This window comes from Puma concolor, chromosome D4 (assembly GCF_028749965.1).
Source record: "Puma concolor isolate L17-30 chromosome D4, mPumCon1.1.hap2, whole genome shotgun sequence".
In the NCBI taxonomy this organism is placed as follows: Eukaryota; Metazoa; Chordata; class Mammalia; order Carnivora; family Felidae; genus Puma; species Puma concolor.
Genome location: NC_141679.1, coordinates 54,467,058 through 54,485,445, shown reverse-complemented (window position 1 = coordinate 54,485,445; position 18,388 = coordinate 54,467,058). Strand labels below are relative to the sequence as shown.

The 18,388-nt window shown below is 36.5% G+C and overlaps 1 non-coding gene across 1 annotated transcript; it reads left to right on the top strand.

Annotated features, from left to right (window-relative positions):
* The first annotated feature begins 1,716 nt into the window (after positions 1–1,716).
* On the top strand, positions 1,717–1,821 carry LOC112851723 (U6 spliceosomal RNA). The gene has a single exon (XR_003222807.1). It is a non-coding gene; the product is annotated as a U6 spliceosomal RNA (small nuclear RNA).
* The last annotated feature ends 16,567 nt before the right edge of the window (positions 1,822–18,388 follow it).

Sequence of the window (18,388 nt, the reverse complement as noted above, 5' to 3'; positions counted from 1 at the left end):
GGTTTATACACCTGAAAGTCTTTAATATCCATATCACTTAAGTCTCTGAGGAAGCAGAAGTGGCCTACTCCTCCTTGGTAAGCTAGCGCTCTTCCTAGCTTTAAGATGATAGAGGAGTTTGTGGTGACAAGGCAGCATTAATCTTTCAAGATCTGTTTCCATCTCTTCTCCTGGCGACGGACCAGTAATTTGGTCTATCCTCCTTGAAATCCTATCTCAAATTTATGAAAGTATATGGATGTTAAGATAAATGAGAATCGGGCTAAGGACCATGTACTGAGCCAGGCAGCACTGTTATTGTAGATCTTATTTATCACGTGAGGAGTAACCAACCTGATGCTTCTTGAAATCTTTTGCCATGAGCTTATTTTAAGCCTCAGTCCTTCAGCTGATATTTGATCAATTGGGCATTGCAATGCTTCAATCCAGAAATGATTGAGAAAATTTTTAAGCAATTTTGTGTGATTTCTTTGATAATTTGATTAAAGTTAGGAATTCTTTTCATCACAAATTTCAAATGCACACATGCACCTGAAATATGTGTCATTTTGAGGTTACAAATGAACATCAAGTAAAAAATACTGATTTAGGGCAACTTAGGTTTAAACATACTTAATATCTCAAATTAATATTTGATCTTTTTAAAGGTTATTCGTAGAAAATCAGAGATGCACTGGAATAGATACGTTGGGGCTCATGCTGATATTCTCTTATTTGGAGGAAGTGTTTCAGCTGTGCATTTTGTTCCTGAGATATTAAAAAGGTGATGATGTCACTGTACTACTACCAGAAAAGATGATTTATTTAATTGGACAATAAGATAATGTGATTAGTATAATTTTCCAGAAAGGCAAGAGTGGTCCATTTAAGGTTCATTTCCCACACCATCCTTTTACATTTGAATGAGGGTTAATAAAGAAGAGAATAAAAATGAAATATGAGGATTTTTAGCAGTCTGTTAAAAAGAAAAGCATTTGTCATACTGAATTACCAGTTTCTTGATTTTACTATTTTAAGACCCCCAAAGCATTATAGTTCACTAACCTGTGCCTTGACAATATACTCACTGCAGTAAATTTTTCATTGTAAAGACGTTTTATAAAGAACTTGGCCCGTATCATTATATGATGTCTTTTCTTAATAATTTAACAAACACTGACTTCCTGGTGTGAAATGAGCCAATTAAAGTCATTTTAAAAATGCATAAGTATCTCTGGGTTGCTTTCAATTTTAAATAAGAGCAGTATATAATATCCTGCAGCTTAGTTTTTCTATTTGAAAATGTAGCTAATCTGACCACAGTTATTGTTCTCTGTCACATATCCCAATTGAATTAACATTTCAGGTCTTCTATGATCTTGTTTTCTAAGTTGGTTTACTAAAGAGATAAGTCCTTCTGAACAATTCCATCTTCCAGTCAACTTGAAAAGCTCTGATCATATATACTCATGGTTTTTATTCTTTGTTCCTTTCTATTATATTTATCAAGGGAAATATAAACAACATTAGAGCAAATATTCATTTTTAACTTAGTGGGCATAATGTGAAAGAAGATTCCAGCTTCAGTTGATCTCAGAGATTGACCTTGAACTTGGGAATAAAAGTATCCTAAAAAACTGGAAAAAAAATACATCTGAAAGGAAGAGTCAGTTGATAAGTGTGGCCTAGTACTCAAACTCTGCTCCTAGAAGGGACATTAGGATTTTTACTAGGGATGCTTGCTTTGGCAGTGCATATGCTAACGTTGGAATGATACAGAGAAGGTTAGCCTGGCCACTGTGCAAAGATGATATGCAAATTTGTGACAGGTTCCACATTAAGTTTTTGTTTTTGTTTTTGTTTTTTAATTTTTTTTTAACGTTTATTTATTTTTGAGACAGAGAGAGACAGAGCATGAATGGGGGAGGGTCAGAGAGAGGGAGACACAGAATCTGAAACAGGCTCCAGGCTCTGAGCTGTCAGCACAGAGCCCGACGCGGGGCTCGAACTCAGGGAGTGTGAGATCGTGACCTGAGCCGAAGTCAGCTGCTTAACCGACTGAGCCACCCAGGTGCCCCTGTTTTTGTTTTTGTTTTTTTTTTTTTTTTTTTTTTTTTTTTTTTATGAGTGTAATGAAAATAGGAAGGCCACCTACCTTTGAGACCCTGCCTAAATCCTGGGAACCGTAAATGCTTATGTGTTAAATCTCAAAAGCCCAGGTATCTAATTGTATCATTGCTTCTACTGAAAATATATGAGTAGAGAGAGAGAATGATGAATGGCAGCATACCTAATTCTATGCAGGTTCTTTTTTGGTTCTGCTTCCTTCCTGGAGCTAAATGGGGGCGTGGGGGGCGGGGGGAGGGAGGGGAAAGGTGCTCAGTCACATGGTCTAGCCAAGGAGGTAAATTTAACATAGCTTTTGGATTGAAGTGAAAACTTCAGAATCAAGGTGAGACCGTGTTGTCTGTCTTTATGTCAGCTTCTGCAATGTTTGAAAAAAGCAAGTACAGTATTTTCCTAAAACTGGAAGGCCCTGTGATTCATTTCCAAAGACATTGGAAAGAGCAATTCAGCAGAACCCCTCAGCCTGGCAAATAGTCCCTGATGAGCAGGCAGTAGAGGCAAGCTTTGTCCTTACAAGAATGCTTCCTGTTACTGTGTAAATCGGGTCACCTAGTAACCTCTAACGCTGATTTACCTCTTGTTTAACTTCCAGTGAATCCGTGTCTGTGTCTTGAGAAGCAGCTAGGATTTATTTGTAAATATAGGAAATGTAGTTTTACTCTGTTGGCTATAGGAAGTTCTATGCTACTCCTTGATAGGAATTAAAACACTGATAGGAAAGGACAGAATTATTTCTCCTCCTTCACTATAGTGCACAGCAGAGTCACAGGAGTGCAAAGATTACAGGGAATCTTTGGCAGAAGCTAAGTGCAAGCAGCAGTGGAGCAGAAAAGATGTTTGGCAGAGGGACCTGGATGAGACAGTAGTGCCTAAGGAAGTAGCATTGCTGAGCATAAATAGTGAGACTTATGCGGATGAAGTGAATTGAGAAACAGTAATAGAACCTTGCAGAAGAATCTGTGTCTTTCAGGAACTGCAGCATCCAATGAAAGTAACATAGGTGTCCAGCAGTAGGGATGGTGGTAACCAGGGAGTGTGGTGGTATGTTACAGTCTGAAAAGCAGAGGCCATCTGAAGCAGAAATTAGCATGGGGAGAGTATATACCACCACCACCAAGAGTAGAGATTTGATATTATACTTCATGAGAATATGATAAGGTGTCTGTGGCATAGGCTCCATAATGTATTGCTTCTGGCTGCTTCCCCCAAGTACAGTTCCTTTTCTCAGTTGAATCCTTCTTAAGTGAAATGAGTACCATGACCCTGTTATTGTTACCGCTTTATTAAGGATTCTCTTTAGATTTTGTACATATGCTATGCTATGAAGACTTGTGTCCCCTCCAAATTCACGTGTTGAAATTTTAACCCCCAAAGATGTTGGTAGACATGGGGCTTTTTGGAGCTACTTAAGTCATGAGGGTGGAGTCCTCATTAATGAATTAGGGCCTTTATAAAAGAGAATCCAGTGGAATCGAGTGCCCTTCCACCATGGGAGGACGTGGCAAGATGATAGTATCTAAGAACCAGAAAGTAGGACCTCAATAGACACTGAATCTGCTGATGTCCTCATGTTGAACTCCTGGGATCCAGAACTATGAGAAATAATCTTCTGTTATTTGTAATCTACACAGTTTGTGATTTTTTTTATAGTAGCCCAAATGGACTGAGGCAATATAAAAGAGCCCTCAGATGTTAAAAAAACAAAACAACAAAACTGCACAAAACAAAACACAGAACAACAACAAAATGAGTGAACTGGATTGGATGGTTCTCCTGAAGGGTGTGGCAACAAATCTCTCCGTGTCTGACTAAAAATTACCCATTTCCTGTTCTCTAAAGTAAGAAGTTATATTTTCTTCCTGATCGGCCAGAGGACACTGTTTATAATTTATAAAAAAAAAACATGATGGGTTATGTGAATACAACAAGCAAACTTTAGTGTTAACCTTTAATTTTAAGCTTTTGAGGATATTTTACTAGGTGCTATAACTAAGTTTTAACATCTTTACTTAACATCTACATCATAGGAAGCACTGAGTGTCTGTACATTTTAAGGAAAACTACCAATGATCATGAAATATATTAGTATCCATATTTCATAATTGAGAAAACAAATATTCAAAAACATTGAATGCAGAAATATATATATGTATATGATAATTTGGTACTAATAAATACATCATATTTATAAATTTGAGACAATTATGAGAAATGTACAGTGAATGCAGAAATATATATATTTCTCATAATTGTGTCAAATTTTCACTTTGCTTTGATAGCAAAAATTTGGCTTAGCTCAGTTTGTACATGGCTCTGTCTTTTCATTAACTCACCATTCATTTGGACTTAGCTAAGCCATGTTAGCTGTCATTGATGAGAAAAGAGCTTTATGTGAATTATTCATTAGGATGAGTGGGGAAGCATTCCACTCCTGAAACAGTGTTTTTGCTACCTAATACAGGATTTTATGGCAGCTGTCCACCTCCACAGGTATTTGTGCAATCTGGCTACCACCAGTTTTATTAAAGAGCTTTCTCAAAAATAAAACTAGCTCACTTCTTTATATTTAAATTTTTTCTTTATAATTACTCTATTGAGAAAGTTGTCCTGTAATTGTATTACTTTGCAGGGCTTTTCTGTGAAATGATGTGGTGGCAACAGTTTGCTTTAATCTTCTGGTGTAAGACTGGTTATGACATTTGATGGTACGTGTGGGTGTGTTTTGTGCGAAGAGTAAGGTGTAATATGGTATACTCACAATATAGTTGGAGCATTGAGTTGGAAGGTATTGCAGATTGGCTTTCTCAGGAAGCTGACTCTGAAATGGCAAGGAACATTCAGGAATATGATTAGGGAGAGTTCTCTTGAGAATGAATAACACCTGTAGGGAGGAGGAGACAGAAGTAGGGTTGAGCAGAGGGTAACTCAGACGGCAATGCAGGACAGAGGCACAATTGAGCTTCAGCTGAGCTGAATGTTCAGCATTGTTCTGGACTGGAGTCAAAGTGCCTGGCCTTTGTATCTGTGCATGGAGTGGGGGCAGGCTGCGCCCAGGAAGGTGGTGGGCCTGGGGAGATGTCTTTATCTGAGAGCACGGATCTTCTCAGACACACGGATCTGAAGTTTAGGAGAATGGTATGATAAAGATTTGAGATTCATCAATATACAGATATAATTGCTCATATGGAATGAATAAAATTAGCTAGGGAGAGTGTTAAGAGGGAGAAAAGGTCGTCCAAACAAGCAAAGCTAGCATAATTTCATTTGTTGTTACTTACTTTCGAATCAGGGAGATATTTAAAGTCCTGTCTTTATTTTATTCACATGTTCTATTAACAATTATAGGAGAAAAGGAAACACCACTTGTCAAAAATACCATATAATTCTCAAAGAGAGTGCTCAGTAAATAGAAATATGAAACAGAGACATGAAGTAATGTAAGTAGTCCAGAAGGGAAGAGCACATTGTTATGAGTGATGATATAGGGTAGTTATGGTATGCAGTGAAAGAACAGTATTGCATATGACTGGTTACTACACGAACAGATCTTCAGACTAGATTCTTGTGTTTGGGATCTTGATTCTGTTGATTGTCTGCAAACTGTTGGAATCATAAGTGAGTTCTCTGTGTTACATTTTTCTGAATGTTCAGTCTGCTTCATCTCCTGTTTTTATTCATTTGGAAAAAGGACTAAGTCACAACAAGATAGGGCATTCTCTAAAGCACTTTGGGGTAAAACTGCAATAATTGTGCTAATATTTTTTTCTATTTCCTCTTCAATTTCCTTGCTCTTAAGTTTTCTTGACGCTTGTTTTTGTTTTTTTGTATCTCCATAGGCGTTTTGAAATTAAACCTTCTGAACTGGGTGTTATAATTACTTCTGATTAATACAGCATCTCATTAAGCCTTTAAGTCTTTTCATTTTCTTCTAAAATGATTCAGTTCCCAAACAAATACTGATAAGGTTAAGAGGTCTTTTTATTATGAAAGTTTGAAAATCAGTATTCTAATATACATATATATCTCAACTGTTATGTGCCAGAGGGTAATTTAAATGAAGACCGTTATTTTGATTTTATTCCCCACTCCTATCCTTGGGCAATGTATGTTTGGTGTTTTAAAAAAGAGCTTCTGTGGAAATCTCTCAATGTATTGCAGAAACATTTGATAGAGTGACTTGTGGTCAGATTTATATTGGTCCTATGCAGTGCACTTCACTTAAATCTTAGTAACTTTAAATCAGGTCAGTAATTTTCTTAATTTAGGGAGATGCTAATATTGAAACTAAAAATGGTTTTGGCTGAATTAAACAAATTGTTATTACCTGCTAATAATATGCATCAAAGTTAAATGTTTAGTGATAACCTGAGGGCCACATGATATATAGGCACAGGTGTCATCAAGGAGACAATATCTGAAAAGATAAATTAGAATAAGACTGTAATTCAAGATAAGAGCATCAGAATTAAACTACACTGTAATATCAGGAGATTTTAAAAAATGAATTATTATCAAAACACTTATTCTAAAACATGTGGATCCCTGGTAAGGTGGGAAAGAAAGAATAGAAAGATTTATCTAAAAGTAAATGTTGTGAGCTGGGAAATACAATGGTCTCCCATAAGGGTAAAATAATTCATAAGCCTGAGGGTGAGAAAATCTGGCAAATTATCTTAGTCACATTGCTTACATATGAGGCCACAATTCCTCTATCAAGTAGGTCACAGAGGAGAGGAAGGCTAAAGCAAATATAAGAGCAGCTAGACAAATGATGTTGCATTTTTGCAAGGGATTCAGCCTGCAAGGGAAATTTGGAGAGACCCCTGTAAGTAGAAATACTGGGATCAGGGAAAGGTGAAACTGAATTAATGTTGGTGGCTTCACATTTTGAGCAGGGAAGAATTGGAGTTAAAGAAAGGCTTCTCAGCACTCAAATTCCTTAACATTTAGCTAAGGAGAAGTTTGGCTCCAAAATTAGAGTATTAAAAAAAATGTATAATATTACTCCATAGAATTGAACAGATTACATTTATATGCATTTACATATATATATATACACACATATATGTATGCAATAAAACATAATTAGCTAAACAACCCCCACCCTCACTACAAAATGGATATAATGACACCATTGGCAAAAATCTGTGTGCCCCTCCAAATTCTGGATTTTATTATTCTATTTTTTGTTTTTTGCATATACTTTAACCCTAGATAAGAATAATTTAAAGTAATAAACGTTAGTGGCACCTGGGTGGCTCAGTTGGCTAAGCGGCCAACTTGGGCTCAGGTCATGATCTCATGGTCTGTGAGTTCGAGCCTCACATTGGGCTCTGTGCTGACAGCTCAGATCCTGGAGCCTGCTTCAGATTCTGTGTTTACCTCTCTCTCTGCCCCTCCCCCCCTCCCACGCGTGCTCTCTCTCTCAAAAATAAATAAACATTAAAAAAATTTAAAGTAATACATGTTAGTTGTGCAATTTGGAGTTGATAAAAATGGTGTTACACTGTGTCTAGTCTCCTGATAGATATATTTTTCTTCATTCAATTTGTATGGCAGCTATTGTTCATTCATTATTACTACAATAATGTCCCATAAATTTGAAAGACGTTAACTGTTTTTTTTTTTTAAATTCTACTTTAATGCACATTGAGGGTTTTTTTTTTGTATTTATCTTATTTTTTTTAATGTTTATTTTTTGAGAGTGAGCGAGTGAAAGTGAGTGAGCACAAGCGGGCTAGGGACAGAGACAGACACAGACACAGAATCCCAAGCAGGCTCCAGGCTCTGAGCTGTCAGCACAGAGCTCGACCCAGAGCTCGAACTCCTGGACCGCGAGATCATGACTTGAGCTGAAGTCAGACATTTAACCAACTGAGCCACCCAGGTGTCTCAAATTTTTCAATTTTTTAAAGAAAGGTTAGACACTTTATGTTAAATCTCCTGATTTTAAGGCACTTTTAACAATTTTTTCAAAGTTTATTTTTGAGAGAAAGACAGAGACAGTGTGAGTGAAGGGGGAGCAGAGAGAGACACACACAGAATCCCAAGCAGGCTTCAGGCTCTGAGCTGTCAGCACAGAGCCCAACGCGGGGCTCGAACTCACAAGCTGTGAGATCATGACTTGAGCCAAAGTTGGACATTGAAACGACTGAGCCACTCAAGCACCCTGAACATTGAGGTTTTTAAAAACAGTATTACCAGGAAAACTACTGTTGAGATTTCCAAGATCATTTCAACCCTTTTCTGTTGTGATGTGATGTGATATGATTGACCAATTTACATTTTTACTGCACTATAGGAGTTTCATTTTATAAAAATTTCAAAATTTTATTTCTCTAGTCAAGGTGGAGGTATTTTATAACCTGTTTTTATGATTTTAATTTTATTTCCCTACTTACTAATGAAGTCAATTATCTCTTCATATTTTCGTTTTTTTAATCTCTGAAGTTGATGTCCTTTGTCAATTCTTATGTTAGGTTGTTTTCCCTTATTGTGTTGTAGCACTATTTTTAATATAGTCAGGATTCTAATCCTAATCTTTTTCATTTATATGAGTTTCAAATATATACTTACATTTTGTGGATTTTCCTTTGCCAAGTTCTCTAGCCAAAGGCCACCAGGGATACAACAGTAGTTGAACAGGTTTTCTTGCTCATTGCTCATTACAGAGAAGCAGAACCCAAACCATGGGAATCATGGACATGTCAGAAAGAGAGTGATAGAAAGGTTGATTGGATTCAACCAGGACTGGATTCTATCAGGAAGTAAGGGTAATTCAGTGATTAGGTAACTGGAGAAATCTTTTTTTTAAATTGTTTTTAACATTTATTCATTTTTTAGAGACAGAGAGAGACAAAGCATGCGTGGGGAAGGGGCAGAGAAAGGGGGACACAGAATCCGAAGCAGGCTCCAGGCTCTTGGCTGTCAGCACGTAGCCTGACATGGGGCTCGAACTCACAAACTGCAGGATCATGACTTGAGCCGAAGTCGGACGCTCAACCAGCTGAGCCACCCAGGTGCCCCGTAACTGGAGAAATCTTAATCTGGAAGGAAGGAAGATACATGTGAGGCTAAAGCTGTAATTGATAAGAAGCAGCAGTCACTAATATTTCACAGGGGGATGTCAGTCATTTTTGTGATTTGGACAGTATTTGTATTTTGACTATGTTTTCACATGATTATGGAGTTAGAGTTGGCTTACTAAGTGTCCCTGAATATATCTACATTCTGGTCCCTAGAACCTGTGCATGTTCAATGACATGGCAAAAGAGACTTTTCAGATGTGATTAAGTTAAAGATCTTGAGATGAGTATTATAATGGCTATCTGGGTGCATTCTAAGTATAATCACAAGTGTCCTTATAAGAGAGAGGCAGAGGAAGATTTGACTTATAGAAGAGAAGGTAATGTGGTTACTGATTATTGAAGCGGAGATTGGAGATGTATGGATACAAGCCAAGGAATGTTGGCAGGCACTAGAAACTGGAAGAGGAAAGAAAAGGATTTTCCCCTAGAGCCTTCAGAATGTACCAGCCCTGGATTTTAGCCCTGTGACTCATTTTGGACCAACTACATCATAAATCATTCAGTTCCATTTAGTGGTAAAGCAGGTGTTTTAACAAACATCATCATCAGTAGAGTCTAGGTTCATTCCCATGTTTCCAAATGCAGCTGCACAAATGAAAAACCACACGGCTATTTTTGTTCTTTTTGCCTTGATCATTTCCCCTAGTGTTATCTCTGCAAACATGACCAAAATATTTGAGTCATTTCTTTTTTTTAAATTTCACAAGATCTGTTACGATTGTTATCTATTCACTTGTAAATCTAAGGACTTGAATTGTTTTTGATAGTGATATTTTTGACCTGTTATATGCTATTATAATGTTTTGGACCTTAATATCCACTGAAATCTTCAAATGATTAATGTGATGTATAATTGTGGAGACTTACTTGACATGATATACCTGAGCATAGTTCAGCCTTCCCTATAGTCATGGATAACAGAATTTACCTCAAATTAGCAAAGTATAAAGTTAAACTATATCTTCTATGAAATGGAATATGATGTTTACACAATGAATCACCATCTACTAATCATTAGTAATGAAATTAGTTTCAAAAAGGAAAAAAAATCCCTCTGAGAAATGGCTCAATAGTTTTTGGTTCCTCTGTATTGTTGTCAGAACATGAACTAGGAAGAACACTGTGGTAGATTATTACTTTAATGATTTCAAATGAATCTTGGCTTCTGGTATCCAAGTTTGTATGCAGCTTTCACTCTCGTGACTCTGTTCTTTGCTACCTATCTTTGCTTTGGCATGGAGCATTGGAAAACAGGACACAAAAAGAAGTTTAATAAGATCCTGAAATGATCAAATTGGGGTTTTCCAACTTGAAACATTCCTGTCTGTAACACTGTAAGGATCCCCTTAAATAGACTACAGTGTGGAGAGACTCTGTGGACAGAGAGCCTACCCGACAGCGTTCACCCAGATCCACACATGGGAGTGAGGGCATCTTAAACCATCTATCCACAGTTGGGATGCTTCAGTGCTCTGTTTTGTCATCAAGAAGAGATTTCATTAGAAAATACAAATATTATGTTGGATACAATAAATATTTAAATGGAAAATAGGTTTTATATTAGCAGCTTTAATTGGGGAAAAAGTCCCTCAGTCACATTCCTTTAAACTCTCTGTTTATCTACTGGTATCCGTCTTAATCGTCTCCATGAAATGGACAAATATCTGGTAAGCAATCCAGTATGTTCTTGTCCATGATGTGATCAAATCTTAGCTTTCATTCTCTGCTCTTGTCCTTACCCTCAGAAAAAAGTAATATGTATATTCCTAAATATTTTGCCTTTTTCAGAATAAACCGCCAATATCCTTAACACGATATATTGGATAATCCGGTATTTTTCACAGTATGATACAAATATCATTACCTATGGCCAAAATTACTTTAGAAGGTATCTACTTTCTTATTAGAAGGCAGTATCTGGGCATAGCCTACATAAAAAAAAAATTAAAATACTAAAATTATCACTTTAGGAGAAAGTAAAATTCGATCCATTTTCATAGTATACACACATAAATGTCAATATAATAGCTTACAAAAGATAATATAAAATTATATAACAGAATGATTGTAGAATATAGTGTTTGGGTAAGGTTGTTTTTATACTTGGCATGAAAACTGAAAGCCTCAATGGTAAATGTTGACAGATTTCATTTTATTGCTGTATAATTCACCATAAATTGATTGAATAGATAGAACATATTTATGACTGTTACATTTCATGCAAAAATAAGGCAATTGCTATGAAAAAAATTTAAGGCTGTAACTTCCTATTTTTATAGGAAACATAAATGACTAATGAACACAAATACTTTATGAATCAGTAAAGTAATAGAAAATTATAACAGTGAAATATCATTTACAAGATTGAAAAATTTAAGCACCGTTATTAATTTTATAGAGGGCACTGATAAACAGATTCTACTGATACAAATGCTAACTGAATAAATTTGTTGAGACAATGTGTCCATAATTATCAAAATTTGAAATAACTGTATATTATGACAACCATCTTACTACCTTACCCTAAGGAGTAAGGATTTGACCAAGTGGTGTGCTGGAGCGAGGTTATAACAGCTCACAAAACCCAACTGTTACTTAAAAAAAAAATGTTTATTTTTGAGAGAGACAGAGTGCTAGTGGTGGAGGGGCACAGAGAGAGGGAGACACAGAATCCAAAGCGGGCTCCAGGCTCTGAGCTGTCAGCACAGAAGCCCGACGCAGGGTTCGAACCCATGAACTGTGAGATCATGACCTGAGCCAAAGTCTGTGCTTAACTGACTGAGCCACCCAGGCACCCCACAAATTGTTAAATTTTAAGGAACTTTGAGAGCTGACTTATAAAACAAGTCTTTCTTTATTCCTTGCCTCACATCCAATTCAGCAGTAAGTCATGTTTTCTCTAAATACAAAATATTTATCAAATATGACTGCTATAGGGGCACCAGGATGACTCAGTCGGTTGAGTGTCCGACTCTTGGTATTGGCTCAGGTCATGATCCCAGGGTTGTGAGATTGAGCCCCATGTTGGACTCCATGCTGAGTGTGGAGCCCACTTAAGATTCTATTTCCCTCTCCCTCTGTCCCTCTACGCTACTTGTGCTCTCTCTCTAAGAAAATAAAAAAGACTGGCATAAGCCCACCTCAAATCATTATCAATTTCTTATAACACTATCATGTCCTCCCAATTTCCTAGCCTCTTCTATACCCATTCTGCCTTTTACTCACACTGCATGTAGAGAGATGTTTTCAAAGGAAATCTGATTGCTTAATTTCCCTGCTTGAACTATAAACTCTTACTGTAACGTGGAAGGATATCCATGATCTGAAACCTGACTGCCTTGCCAATTTCATGTTCTAGTATCTCTTCGTGCTTCCTTTGCTCTAGCCACTTTGGCCCTCTTCTATTAAACCTGCCATCTAGTGCTTGTTTCTATGTCTTTGCTACTGTAGTTTCTACTGTCATTATGGTTCTCAGAGGTCTCTAGCCATCTGATAGTTTTAGATGCTTTAGGTCTCTCTTTCAAATGTTACCCCCATAAATAGTCCTTCCCTAATAACCCTGTGTAGAACCTTGTTACTCTTCACTGTCGCACCTTTAGTTTTTTTTTTTTTTTTCATAGAATTTATCACCAGTGGAAGTTATATTCCCTATTCGTTGATCTCATTTTTAAATCATTTCCCTTCCCCTGAACTGCAATTAAATTTCGTGATAGTGGGTCTCAGTTTTGTTCCTGTCTGTACCCCCAGATTCTAGGACAGAGCTTCACACATAGTAAGTGCTTGGTAAGAATTATTCAACATAGATTTACTATAAATTCCTGTGTCTGTTCCAAGATGCATTGAATAAATGTGTAGGAAGAAGCCTTTGAAAACACAAAGTAGAAATTCCCCACTTTCCTTAATTTGTATGTTTCTGTATACAGAACAAATTTTATTTCCTTATTTGTGAAATATTTCTAGAAACCAGGCACACATTTTTTCCCTTTAATTCTATAGCAGGACACCAAAATATAAGGAAGTATTATTGAGGAACGTCATTCCCTAATAGCTGTTTGTTCAAAGATGGAATAAAGATATTTAAATGCAGAATCCATCTTGCTCAGAAGGAACTCTGGGCAGGTCCATCACAATGGACATTCCATTCACGCATTATAACATATAATAAATTACCAATTATGATATGTGACTCTTCTTGAATCCTTCATTTTTTTACGATTGTTTTGGAATTGAGACTGGTTGTGGATACTTACATCAAATATATAATCGTTAGTTTATTAAATCCTAACTACTGGCTCAATCTTGATTCCTTTACTTTACAATACAAATACATCCATTCTAGCAGGGCAATATATCTACAAGATAATTCCTATGCTTGAAGGAAATACTTTTAATCTCTTAAAGCATATAGAGAGACTTTATATCCAGAGAAATTCTTTCTGTGTATCAATCATTCCCAATAAAATTGTCTTAGTGAATTTAAGTAAGTATCTCAAATAAGGCCCTGCACTTCCCATGTATGTTTAAATTTAAACTTGATACTTTAATGAAATTATTACCACCTTCTGGATTTCCCATGGATGTAATGGTAAGTGGAATAGCTCCCCTTGGCAAGAAAGAAATTGTGTTCTATTTGGGGAAAGTCAAAAGGTTGACCTCCATTACAGGGTGTGTGTCAGTGTTAGTCCTCTATGGATTCAGAATTATTCCTCATCTGTACATCCGCTTCCTGAGGGACTATTAAAGCACCAAAGTAGTTTAAGAGAAAATTGGTTCATTATTTCTAAGACAAAGTTATTTTCTCACTAAAGAATTCTATGTAGTTTAGGTCAATAAACTCTTATTTGAGTAAGTTATTTGTAACAAGAACTGGGTTAAATGCTATGAAACAAAGAAGATAAGAAATGTCTCCTGCTTTTAAGGAATAGAAAATCTATCATGTAGTGGGGGTGTCAGACATGTCAACATGTAGATTTAGTTGAAAATGATAATTTGTAAGATTAATAAGATACAATATATCCCATTCAAAACCCTTTTCTAGTCAAATCTCTGGAGAGACTTAGAGTAACATAATGAGGACAAGCAGCAATCCAGGTAGCAATGACTTGAGAGATTTTATTATTTTTATGAAGCTGTCTAGAAACAGAGATAAGAACAACTTCAAGCGTTCCTAGAGAGGGTATTATTCAGGACAATTTTGTGGATAAGTCCCTGACAATGCACATTTCCCAGTCTTTCCTCACAGATTATTTTCAAATGATTATTTGTTTTTATAAAAATAAATATGAGCAGAAAATATTTTGTGTGTGCAAGTATCGGTTGTAAAAATGGGCATAGAAGCAAGTGGAAACATTTGTTACAGTTTTCCCCCCAGCACTTGGGGGTTGCCACCATGCAAGCTGCTATCTTCATCTTGCTAACTCTTGACATGCAATGTTTATATTATCCTCAGGCTGCACAGCATCCACGTCCCTGTACCCCTTAGGGTGTTAGGGAGCGTAGGTTAGGCAGAGACTGGTGGTAGGAAGAAAAACTCTGATGCTTTACTGTGTGTGTGTGTGTGTGTGTGTGTGTGTGTGTGTGTGTGTGTTGTGCGCGCGCGCGCGCGCGCGCGCGATTTTGAACACAAGCCAAAATGTGATGTACGCTAATATAGAACTTCTCTCTTTCTCAGTTATCCGTATTTCTCAGTTAACTATAAATGAAAATCTCTACCTCATAGGGCTATAATGGGGATAAAATCAGATATCCTGTGTGTAGGACGTAACTCATTCATGATGCGTCTTATTAACCTGTCCTATCCCTTGGTTATATCATACACCTTTGGTGCAAGCACCTCTCACTATTAAGGAATAAATAATGACATATAAAATATGTTGGCATGTTTAAAAATCTACAATATTAAGCTGATAATGACATGATCTAAATGAGAAGAAATACTCTGGTTCCATTTGAAAATAGGATTTAATCGATTTTAAGATTATAGGACGTAATCTTAACACTTCCTTTTTTGGTTAACTTTGTATTTAGAAGAAATATTGAATTTACTTTAAATTTAACATGAATGCCTTATTAAAAAATATTACTAAACCATTGGAACAGATTCAGGATCTGTAATTGAAAGAAATACAAATCTCTGGGTTGAAAGTGTTGGCTCTGAGTTTGAATGCCATTTCTTCCTCTCAATTTTTATACTCTGGAATTTGGTTTTATCTTTTAAGAGTTTGAATATCTGTGTAGTCTAGGGTTTTAATCTAAAATAATGAAGTATGTGTAAGAGTATAGCACCTAGCATTTGCAAAATAAATGCTATTTAATTAGTCTTTTTTATTTACATTTAGGTTGTCTACTTTGTTACACAAGAAATTGAAGCTTTCTGCATGTATCAGTATTGTTATTCCAAGGTTTTTTTGTTTTTGTTTTTACTTAATCTTTAAATCTTGTACATGAGGAAAAATGGCATGAAAACATAATGCAATCAAAAGCCTTTTATTTAAACTTGAAGTATTAATGCCAATACTGTGTTTGTTCATAATTCTCTCAATTACTATTTTCTGCATGGAGATACTATATAAAAATACCCTGGCTTTAAGGAAAGACAGACCTGGTTTCACATTCCAGTAGAACTACTTTTAAATTCAGATGGAGCTACTTTGTGTGTGATCCTGGTTATTGTTGTTGTTTTTCTTTCTTTTTTTTTTTAAACTTTCTGAACCTTAGCTTCCACATCTGTAACACGTGCCTAATAAATATATATATCATAGGTCATTATGAAGATTTACTGTGGTCATATTAAATTGCTAGCCCATTTCTTAGTAATAATCTGTATTCAACTGCCCATTTTCATGACTTAGCCCATTCCTTAGAAAATCAGAAAGCAGTATGAAATCACAAGTTAAGTAAGCAGCATTTTCAAAAAATGCCATGTATATATACACATATATATCACATGGGCTATTATAAAAGTAGAAGAGGGTCTTATGGTTCTATTATGGAAACGTGTATTACAGAAATATGGACAAGGCTAAATAAGAATCAAGTTATAATAAATAAGAAGTAAATGTAGACCATTTTCATTCCATTCATCTACCCAGTATAGATCCATTCATCAATCATTCAAACCACATTTATTGGGAAGCTACCACATTTGAGATTACAACTAAATGGAGCACACTAATCTATAGATCCTGATGATAAAACGTGCCCCCAAAGGCTGTTATTTTGGTCAATTATATCCCTTTTCTGAATTTAACTCACATTTCTGTTTACATTCTGTCTGTTACGCATCATGGTTGTTGCTCTCTGTCCCAGTCTGCTGCTGCCAATACTTGTGCTTTCAGTGCTTTTGGGGAATGATACCCAGAAAGCCACCTCAGCCCTTAGAACACTCTGGGACGGGCTAAATACAGGCGAGCCCTGACACACATCCCTGGTTGGCCACGAGACAGGTCAAAATGAACAACCGTAGTTCCTTGAAAATAAGGTATAGTTGTTTGCTCCGGTACTAGCAGCATGTACGAGGGTGCGGGCTCTCATCTGATGGCCATTGCAAAATGAGAATTGGGGGATGGCAGGTGGGCTGTTTGAAGTGCCACAACACTTTCTTCCCACAAAGCAGCCAGGTCTTTTGTCACCTAGTCTTTGCTTGGTTGGTGAGAGTTGTTGCCTGACTCTATAATTCTGTAAAAGTTGACTTTTGTTGTTATGCCAGCAGAGTAGTTGAGTCGTGAAGGGCCAAAGCCGTGGAGTTCTCTACTCCGCCATTTTTGATGATGCCTCATTCTCCTGAGTTTTCTTTTAAGCAGGATATGAGAAATAGCAAAGGAAGTTATAGGTCAGTCTTTCCTGTCTGGTCTTCACACTTAGAAGAAAGCAAATATACAACCATATAAACTGTTCCCATGTTGTCATTAAATTAACACTCCTGACCACATGGATTTACCCATTTATCTTCCTTCTTTTCAAAGAGAAAGGCTTTTTCTCTTTGGTGCAATGGGATGAAAGGTTACAGCTTTCCTGCCCTAAGCTCCATTTTCTCTCTCTCAGCCTGGGCTGAATACACGATGGGGGTAATTGCTCTCCCTTCTCTGAGTCTACATGGTAAATTCATTTTAATGGGACTGAGGTCTGTCTGTCTGTTTTCCTGATTACTGGAGCTTGATGAGCATGGGCCATTATGTCCTTTAGATGATGGTCTCATCTCTTAGATGACAAGATAATTATATCGTCGGGTGATGTATTGAAACACCCACAGACAATGGAGACAATATTAAGAAAACCAGTTGTAATCACAGATTTAATTCCTTTTTATCAATTCAGTTTGTATAATACTGAAGCTAATATGTTGATTTCCCTTTTATGATTATTTGTGTGTGTGTGTGTGCGCGCGCGTTTTCCTCCATTAGAACCAGCAATATTAGTGGTTGAAAGGATATGATTAATGATCCGCCACAAATTATGTTTTGTCTGGAAAACAATGAAAAATAGAGCGGGACTTACATTTAGTAACTAGAGTGAACAGATTTATTTATACAGATCAAAGTGTGCCTATTGATGAAAAAGACATTAGGAAGCTCAAGCCTTTCTTTGACAGGATAAAGCCACTATTGCCATGGCTGTTTGCCATCATTCACCAGTATGATGTTTTTAGGCCTTTGTACCTAACAACTGAGTCACAGCTGTTGGCATTGGCCTCCTTAGGAGTGGCACACACTTAAATAGTCCATCCATAGACATTCATCCATAGTGATTGTCTATGTTGTATTGTGGATTTCCACTTGGATTGTAGGCCAGAAGTTAAACTGCAGAAGGCGGTTAACTTGTATAGGAGATAGAGATTAATAGTGTATGTTGTTATGTTTAGCTATAAATTTGTAATGGTAAGCATTCATGGATGGAATTTGAGACTAACAGTCTCAAGTTCTGTCATCTCTGTTATTTCAAATTCGATCTAGGACTAAGAGAGTTGTCTTGTCTAAGAGAGTATGAGTGTTTTTTTTCTGAAGGGATGTGGTGGAAGTTGTATGTCCTAAAGTCATTGATTGCGCACTCATATCTAGCTAGCTTATGATGAGTTTATAATATGTAGGTTTTGACGTGATTTTGAATTTAAAGGATTCGAAGAAAAAGGGAAAAATACAATGGCACAATATTTAAAGCTACAGGTAGGCAATTAATAGGAGCAGTTGGGGAATTCA